This window comes from Ornithorhynchus anatinus, chromosome 3 (genome assembly GCF_004115215.2).
Source record: "Ornithorhynchus anatinus isolate Pmale09 chromosome 3, mOrnAna1.pri.v4, whole genome shotgun sequence".
Classification (NCBI taxonomy): Eukaryota; Metazoa; Chordata; class Mammalia; order Monotremata; family Ornithorhynchidae; genus Ornithorhynchus; species Ornithorhynchus anatinus.
In genome coordinates this window covers 18897266-18907134 of record NC_041730.1, presented here as the reverse complement: position 1 = coordinate 18907134, position 9869 = coordinate 18897266, and positions in this window count along the sequence as shown.

Sequence of the window (9869 nt, the reverse complement as noted above, 5' to 3'; positions counted from 1 at the left end):
AATGAGCAGGGGAAGGAAAAGGAGCCGGGGAACTAAACGTGAAACTCGGAAGAGAGGTAGGAAAGGGGAAGCAAGGAGAACTGATGAGATGGCAAGAGGAAAGGAACGGGGAACTCTTCGGGAAAAAACAGACAGGAATTTTTGTAAAAAATCAAATGAGACACACATTCAAATGTGTGGATATTAAAATAGAAGTTTATTTTGCTTCCCAAGGAATAGAAATTGAAACAGGAGAGCACCGTGTGATATTTCTTATGGGGTTGGGGAAAGGAGAGGAAGATTTTATTTTGCAGTGCGGGACCACAAACTAGGTGGATTCTTAATCTCCAGGATTTTGACACATTTTATTGTTGGAGATGTTGGTGAAGATGTCTTCGGGGATTCTTGTATATAAGGCATGTTCTTGTATTAATTTTTTAATGGTATTTAAATGTTTATTGTGTGTCGGACACTGTACGAGATAATCAGATTGGACACAGCCCCTGTCCCATATAGAGCTTCCAGTCTTAATCCCCATTCACAGATGAGGTAACTGCAGACCCAGAGAAGTGAAATGACTTGCCCAAGGTCACCTAGCATATAAATGGTGGAGTTGGGATTAATACCCCGGTCTTCTGACCCCCCAGGGCCATGCTCTTTCCATTAAGCTACACTGCCCTCACACTAACAGGGAGAAATATTGAACGTGCCCAAGTGCACGGTGCCAAAGACGCAAATGCCCGAGGCAGTTGAAGGGTTCCCAAGAATCCGGGGACTGATAATTGGTCAGTGCTATTCCTCTTCACACTCTCGATGCTCTCAGCCACCAGGCGCATCATCAACCGATCGATCGATCGATGGTGTTTCTTGAGCGTTGTGTGCCGAGCACTGTACTAAGCGCTTGGGAGAGCACAGTACGATAGAGTTGGTAGTCACGTTCCCTGCTCACGGGAAGCTTACGGTCTAAGGTCGATGAATCAGAATCCACGGTGGGAAAGGTTAGCAAAGGTAAATTTGCAGTCCGATCGTTTCCTTTGGACGGCGTGAGTTGGAAAGGCTGGTGGAGAAAGATGTTCAAATGCTACGTCCTGGTGGCTCGAGGAGAAAACTCTGGGTCCTTGCTCTCTTTCAGGTGAAAGAGGGGAGATGGAGATAAAGACCCAGTGAAGACGCAGGCAGACATCCAAGAGTCTGTCTGAGCTTCCTCACTCTGCTCCTTGGAGGTGAATGGGGTCCAAAGCTTCTACGCAGCCTTGTGGCAGTTTTTTTTTTAAATGACATTTGCCAAGCTCTTATTCATTCATTCATTCATTCATTCATTCAATAGCATTTATTGAGCACTTACTATGTGCAGAGCACTGTACTAAGCGCTTGGAATGTACAAATCAGTAACAGATACAGTCCCTGCCCTTTGACGGGCTTACAGTCTAATCGGGGGAGACGGACAGACAAGAACAATAGCAATAAATAGAATCAAGAGGATGAACATCTCATTAAAACAATAGCAAATAAATAGAATCAAGGTGATGTGCATCTCATCAACAAAGTAAATAGGGTGATGAAAATATATGCAGTTGAGCGGACGAGTACAGTGCTGAGGGGATGGAAAGGGAGAGGGGGAGGAGCAGAGGGAAAGGAGGGACAAGTGGGTTTAGCTGCGGAGAGGTGAAGGGGGGGTAAAGGGAGCAGAGGGAAAAGGGGAGCTCAGTCTGGGAAGGCCTCTTGGAGGAGGTGAGCTTTGAGTAGGGTTTTGAAGAGGGGAAGAGAATTAGTGTGCCAGGCACTGTACTAAGCGCTGGGTTAGATACAAACTGATCAAATTGGATGCAGTCCACATCCACATGGAGGTCACAGTCTTAATCCCCATTTTAGAGATGAGATCACTGAGACACAGAGAAATGAAGTGACTTCAGGCCAAATCGCAATCTCTTTGGGCACGAGCTCTTGAAAATCATGAATGTGTGTGAAGGACCCAGGGATGTGGGTGTGAGGTTTTGTTTCCTGTACGACGATCGCTTTGACTTGTTCGGTGCCTGGAGATTAAAATTGTCAATAAAGACTCAGCGGCTCCCACAGGATTGATTGCCGACACTGCTGCTGGTTTTTTCCGTTCCAGAGAATAATATCTGTATGTGCTTAGCTACAGACTCGGCACCTGGAGGTCAATCCCGAGTGGGGCGGGGAATCACCCGTGAGTTCTCATTTCTCATTGCTTGATGAGAAAAGGCGGAATAAATACCCCTCTGGCTGACAAAGAAAAGAGGGGAAGGTGGGCTTTTACTCGGGATTGACTTTCAAACCCTCGACCGTCGTTAAAACATCAACATTAACAGGCCCCTAGCCTTTTAAGCTCCTTGTGGGCAGGGAATGTGTCTACCAACTCTGTTTTATTGCACTCACTCAAACTCTTAGTACCGTGCTCTGCACTTGCACGGTGTTCTAATAAATACCATTAATTGATTAACTGGCAAGCCCGCGCTGGACATTGTGGAGGTGTCTGGATGATGGGGTAGAAACTGGGTTGAGGAAGGGAAACACTCAGAGGCATTAAACAAGAGACATTTGCCTGAAAAATCTTCAACATCACCATCGTCGGTGGTATCTATCGAGCATTGACTGAACGCAGACCACTGTCCTGGACCCTTGGGATAGTACAATACCACAGAGTTGGTAGACGTGTTCCCTGCCCACAACAAGCTTACAATTTAGAGAGTAATCAGGGTATCTGTCGAGCACTTACTATGTGCCGGGCACCGAATTAAGCCCTAGCGCAGATAGGAGATGATAATCATGATATTTAATGATATTTAATGATTTTATGATATGATAAGCAGAACTGTACCAAAGGCTAGGGTGTATACAAGCAAATCAGGTTGGACACAGTTCCTCTCCCATGTGGGGCTCGCGGTCTCAATCCCCATTTTACAGATGAGGCAACTGAGGACCAGGGGAGTGAGGTGACTTACCCAAGGTCACACGGCAGACAAGTGGCGGAGCCGGGATTAGAACCCATGACCCTCTGACTCCCCAGCCCGTGCTCTTGCCACTACGCCACGCTGCTTCTCCGATAATGGGGTGGGACGTGATTCCCGTCCCAGATGGGGGTCACAGTCTAAATCCGGGGGCTGCTTCTGCAGGGAGGATTTCAGAGATCACTTTCCCAAGACTGGGTTCACTTTCCCATTGGACGTGAGCAATACATCCCCGATGACATTGGAGCAGCCTGCTTTGGCTGGCCTCATCTCTTGCTATAGAGATGTCAGGGTTCCCGGTGATCGGTTTCCTCGAGATTGTCTTGCGGGCCCTCACTACCGGGGGCGGACCCAATCTCATGCATTCTAATCCTGCCGGCCTCGGCTGATAACCGTAATGATAATCGCCGTATTTTTAAGCGCCCACGATGTGCCCGGCACTGTCCTAAGCCCGGGGGTAGATACAAGCGAATCGAGTTGGCCCTAATCCCTGTCCCACAAGGGGCTCACAGTCTCAATCCCCATTTTACAGATATGGTCAGTGAGGCCCAGAGAAGTGAAGTGACTCGCCCAAGATCACGCCGGAGGTAAAGGGCGGAGCTGGGATTTGAACCCGGGTCCCTCTGACTCCCAGGGCTGTGCTCTATCCATCAGACCACGCTGCTTCTTTGATCACCGTCTCCGGTGGGATGGGACTGTCTGAGGTGAGGGCAACTGAGGCATGCGCTCTCTCAGGCTCTCGAAGCAGCGGAGGTCGACTTGTTTGTCCTGTTCTCCTTGAAAACCTCCTTGTACCTCAGCTCTTGATAATGATAATAATAATAATCTTTGAAAAGCCTATTTTTAAGGTATTTGTTAACCCTGTGCCTCTGCTCTTGATAATGATAATTTTTTAAAAGTGTATTCTGATGGTATTTGTTAACCCTGTGCCTCAGTTCTTGATAATGATGATAATATGTATGTATATTTCTATGGTATTTGTTAAGCACTGACTATGTGCCAGGCACTGTACTAACGTGGCTTAGTGGAAAGAGACCGGGCTTGGGAGTCAGAGGTTGTGGGTTCTAATCCTGGCTCCACCGTTCGTCACCTGTGGGACTTTGGGCAAGTCAGTTCACTTCTCTGTGCCTCAGTCCCCTCATCTGTAAAATGGGGATTAAAGACTGTGAGCCCCACGTGGGGCAACCTGATATCCTTGTGTCCACCCCAGAGCTTAGAACACAGCACATAGTAAGTGCTTAACAAATACCCTTATTATCATTATTATTACTAAGCAGTGGGTAAATACAAGCTAGTCAGGTTGGACCCAATCCACGTCCCACATGGGGCTCACGGTCTTAAACCCCATTTTACAGATGAGGTCACTGAGACACAGAGAAGTTAAATGAGTTGCCCAAGGTCACACAGCAGACAAGTGGTGGAGCTGAGATTAGAACTCACTTCCTTCTGACGCCCAGCTCTATCCACCAAGCCACGCTGTTTCTTGCTGTTAAGTTCTTACTCTTTACTAAGTGATGAGGTAGATACAGATTAATCATTCAATAGTATTTATTGAGCGCTTACTATGTGCAGAGCACTGTACTAAGCGCTTGGGACGAACAAGTCGGCAACAGATAGAGACGGTCCCTGCCGTTTGACGGGCTTACAGTCTAATCAGGTCGGCCACAGTCCCTGTCCCACATGGGGCACATATTCTAAATAGGGAATAGAATAGGTATTTCATCCCCGTTTTACAGGTGAGGAAACTGAGGTTCGAAGAAGTGAAGCGACTTGCCCGAGGTCATACAGGAGCCAAGTGGCGCAGCAATGGATTGGAACCCAGGCCTCCTGACTCCCAGGTACGTGCTGTTTCCATTAGGCCACGCAGCTGCTTTTATCAAGTGAGATTTCTGCCTCTTGGCCCACCGATGAGTCTCTTTCCTTTTTCTTTCTCTCTCTCACCTTTAACCCCTCAGTCTTTCCACCCCTCCTCCCCCTCACCACACCAACCCTCACCAGTCCACAGCAACTCTCCCAAAGTCTCATTTTCCTTAAAAAAAAAGGATCTGATAGCCGCTAATATTTGATACCCTGAGGTCTGGTTCCTAAAGCCCTTTTACTTCCTTGGAGAAAGTCTGAAGGGACAAAGGGTTACCGGCAAAGTGAAACATTCGTTTGGACTGGTGCCTGCCCCGGCGACGACTTTTCACGGACAGCTGCTGGAAAGAAGTTTCGTTTGGCTCTCACGCAAGTAACCCGGGTGCTTGGGAGTTGCTTCATCCCCAAGCCAAGCGTGCGTCATATCAGAAACCACCACACAATTCACCCAGGCGGTTTTCAAAATTATTTTTATTTCCTGGTCACCCTCTCCCTCGGATCTTTAACTCCCAGGGAACCAGCTGCTCCATTCACTTCTAGGGTTCTAATCCCGGCTCTGCCTCTGGTCTGCTGTATGACCTTGAGCAAGTCATTTCACTTCTCTCTGCCTAAGTTACCTCATATGTAAAATGAGGTATATATTTCATGTAAAATGGGCATTCAGACCCGGAGCCCCATGTGAGACAGGGACCGAGTCCAGCCTGATTACCTTGCATCTCTCCCGGCATTTAGAACGGTGCCTGGAAAAAAAAGGAAAAACACAGGCCTGGGAATCCGAGGACCTGGATTTAAATCCCGGCTCCGTCACTTGCCTGGCTGTGTGATTTGGGGCAAGAGAGTTCATTTCTTTGGGCCTCTGTTTCCTCATCTGCAAAATGGGGGTCCAATACCTGTTCTCTCTCCTACGTAGATGGGGGTAAGGGACTCTCTGTCCTGATTTATTCCGTTTTTTACTGTCTGTCATGCTTGTTGTGGGCATGAAACTTGTCTGCTGTTATAGTCTCCCAAGCGCTTAGTACACTGCTCTGCTCATAGTGAGTGCTCAATAAGGGTCACTGTCCAGTGTAATAATAATGGTATTCGAGCACTTATTTTGTGCCTAGCACTGTATTAAAAGTGCTGTTTTCACCCAGTGCTTAACAAATAGCACAGTTATTGTGGTGGGCAGGGAATCTATTACCAACTTGTCCCGAGTGTTTAGTACAGTGCTGCAGAGAGTAAGCGCTCATTAAATACGATTGCTTGATCGACTGATAGAAGAGTGCAGCATGCCGTAGGGGATAGAGCACGGGCCTGGAAATCAGAAGGTCAGGGATCCTAATCCCGGCTCTGCCACTTGTCTGCTGTGTGACCTTGGGCAACTCACTTCACTTCTCTATGCCTCAGTTACCTCATCTGTAAAATGGGCACTGCGACTGTGAGCCCCACATGGGACGGGGACTGTATCCAACCTCATTAGTTTGTATCCACCCCAAAGTTTAGCACAGAGTAAGTGCTTAATAGACACGATTATTATCATTATTATGAACTCATTATAGACGGGGAACGCATTTGCTAATTCCGTTACACTCTGCCAGGCGCTTAGCGATAATAATAATGATGAGGATGGTATTTGTTAAACACTTCCTATGTGCCAAGCACTGATCTAAGCTCTGGGGTCGATACAAGGTAATCACGTTGTCCCACATGGGGCTCACAGTCTTCATCCCCATTTTCCGGATGAGGTAACTGAGGCCCAGAAAAGTGAAGTGTTAGACCGTGAGCCCGACATTGGGCAGGGATCGTCTCTATCTGTTGCCGAATTGTACGTTCCAAGCGCTCAGTACAGTGCTCTGCACGTAGTAAGCGCTCAATAAATACTATCGAATGACTGAATGAAGGTCACACAGCAGACGGGATTAGAACCCACAGCCTGACTTCCAAGCCCTTGCTCTTGCCCTGAGCCGTGCGGCTTCTCTAGTACAGTGTTCTGCACCTAGGAAGCGCTCAGTGAATACGATTGATTGACCGATTGACTGATTGCTACATCCTCCCCTCCCTTTCTCTGCCCCTGCGCCTTCTATTTTGCCTTGGAGCTCAGCATGGAGTCAGGCCTCAATCCAACAAAAACTCCTCACTCTAGGCTTCGGGGCTGTCCATCACCTCGCCCCCTCTTACCTCACCTCCCTTCTCTCTTTCCACTGCCCAACCCGCACTCTCCGCTCCTCTGCCACCCACCTCCTCACCGTCCCTCGGTCTCGCCCATCCCACCGTCGACCCCCGGGCCGCGTCCTCCCGCGGCCCCGGAACGCCCTCCCTCCTCACCTCCGCCAAACGGATTCTCTTCCCCTCTTCAAAACCCTACTTAAAACTCACCTCCTCCGAGAGGCCTTCCCAGACCGAGCTCCCCTTCTCCCTCTACTCCCTCCACCGCCCCCCTTCACCTCTCCGCAGCTTAACCCTCTTTCCCCCCATCTCCCTCTGCTCCTCCCCCTCTCCCTTCCCATCCCCTCAGCACCGTACTCGTCCGCTCGACTGTATATATTTTCATCACCCTATTTATTTTGTAAATGAGATATACATCGCCTCGATTCTATTTACTTGCCATCGTTTTTACGAGATGTTCTTCCCCTCGACTCTATTCGTTGCCATCGGTCTCGTCTGTCCGTCTCCCCCGATTAGAACGTAAGCCCGTCAGACGGCAGGGACCGTCTCTATCTGTTGCCGACTTGTTCATTCCAAGCGCTCAGTACAGTGCTCTGCACATAGTAAGCGCTCAATAAATACTATTGAATGAATGAATGAATTTATGAGCTGCTAGAGGAGCTTGCAGCTCTCAGGACGTCCAGCAGGGGGAGCCGGACAGGCGCGCTCACTGAGTCCCCAACTGGGCTCTGTTCATTCATTCATTCATTCATTAAATCATTCATTCATTCAATAGTACTGATTGAGCGCTTACTATGTGCAGAGCACTGCACTAAACGCTTGGAATGGACAATTCGGCAACAGAGACCATCCCTGCCCGATAAGGGGCTCACAGTCTAAATGGGGGAGACAGCAAAGCAAAACATCAAGATAAATAGCATCAAGGACAGATACACCTCATTAACAAAATAAATAGGGCAATAAATAGTACATACAAATATGCACAGTGCTGAGGGGAGGGGAAGGGGGAAGAGCAGAGGGCGGGAGGGGGGGAAGGGGAGGGGAGGAGGAGCGGAGGGAAAAGGGGGGCTCTGGGAAGGCCTTCTGGAGGAGGTGAGCTCTCAGTAGGGCTTTGAAGAGGGGAAGAGAGTTTGGAGGAGGTGAGGAGGGAGGGCACGCCAGGACAGGTCTAGGATGCGGGCCAGGGGTCGATGGCGGAACAGGTGCAAACGGGGGACCGTGAGGAGGCGAGCGGCCGAGGAGCGGAGTGTACCGGGGGGGCAGTAGAAAGAGAGAAGGGAGGTGAGGGAGGAGGGGGCCAGGTGATGGAGAGCCTTGAAGTCCAGAGTGAGGGGTTTTTGTTGCGTGTGAAGGTTTATAGGCAACCACTGGAGGTGAGGAGGGGAATGACAATGCCCAGAGCGTTTGTAGAGAATTATAACAATAATGGTTATAATGGTATTTGTTCGGCTCTTATCGTGTGCCCAACGCTGTTCCAACCGCTGGGGTAGATACAAGGTATCCAGGTCGTCCCACGTGGGGCTCACAGTCTTCATCCCCATTTTACAAATGAGATAACTGAGGGCCAGAGAAGTTAATTGGCTTGCCCAAGGTCCCACAGCTGACAAGTGGCTGAGCCGGAATTAGAACCCACGACTCCCGGATCCCGAGCCCGTGTTCTTTCCACTGAGCCACGCCGCTTCTCGTGAGAAATGTACCGTCCGCGGTTTTATAGGGAAAGGACTCTACCTCAGGCCGCTGGACTAATATATGCCCCAGAGACACAGCTGTCCTCACCGTGGACGATAAGAGGCAGCGAGGTAAATTATCAACCCGCCGGGCAGGCCCCCTCAACTCCCTCCAAAAAAAGTTAAGTTTCAGCATACGAGCAGTACCGCCTAAGTTAAGTTTTAACGTGAGAGCTTTAAGCTTTAACTTGGGGTGTAAAGACCGCACGGATGGTCCCAAGCCCTCGATTGATCGGTTACTGGTATTTACTGAGTGCTTACTTGTGCAGAGCACTGGACTAAGCACTTGTGAGACTACAATACAACAGAATTAGGAGAAACAGTCCCTGTCCATGATGAGCTTACGGTCTAAGGGAGCCATTTGTAACTGGCTCTTTGGATTGACCCCAAGGGCTAATATAATAATAATAATAATTGTGGTATTTGTTAAGCGCTTATTATATGCCAAGCGCTGTTCTAAGCACTGGAGTAGATTCAAGGTAATTAGGTTGGACAGAGTCCCTGCCCCACGTGAGGTTCGCAGTTTCAATCCCCATTTTAGAGATGAGGTATCTGAGGCACAGAGAAGTGAAGTGACAAAACCGAGGTCACACAAGAGACACGTGGCTGAGCCAGGATTAGAACCCACATCCTCTGACTGGCAGGCCCATGCTCTTTCCAATAGACCGTGCTCCAGTGAGTCAGCCAGCCCTGCCCTGTCAGGAGTTCGGAGCCCTTTATTTCCCTGGTTTCAAGATGGTTTAGTGAATTTTGCTCAGTGAAATATTAACCGTGTGAAATCTTTCAAGACGATCCCAGAAAACAGTGCATTATAAGCGTCACCTGCTAGCTTCCTAAACTTTAAGCTATCAAGTCGCCAGAACCTCCAAGCGGGGCGCAGTTCTGGGATGAGGAGGGAGACGGGACTTCCTTTCTGTGAAGCTGGGGAGAAAGGAGCCCAAGTTGATCGTAGGCACAGGTGTGGTTTCCGCTATTGTCCCGGCTCCTTTTCCCGAGCTCTGGAGAGGGGAAAGCAGGAGATCACAATTTCTTCCCTGAGCCCTGCTCATTTTCCTGGGCTCTGGAGCAGGGAAAGCAGGAGAGTGTGTTTCCCTCCCTGGTCCCAGCTCATTTTCACTGACTCTGGAGCAACGGCTGCAGAGAGGGAATAGAGAAAACACATTTTCCTCGGCCTGGCCAGCCGTCTCCC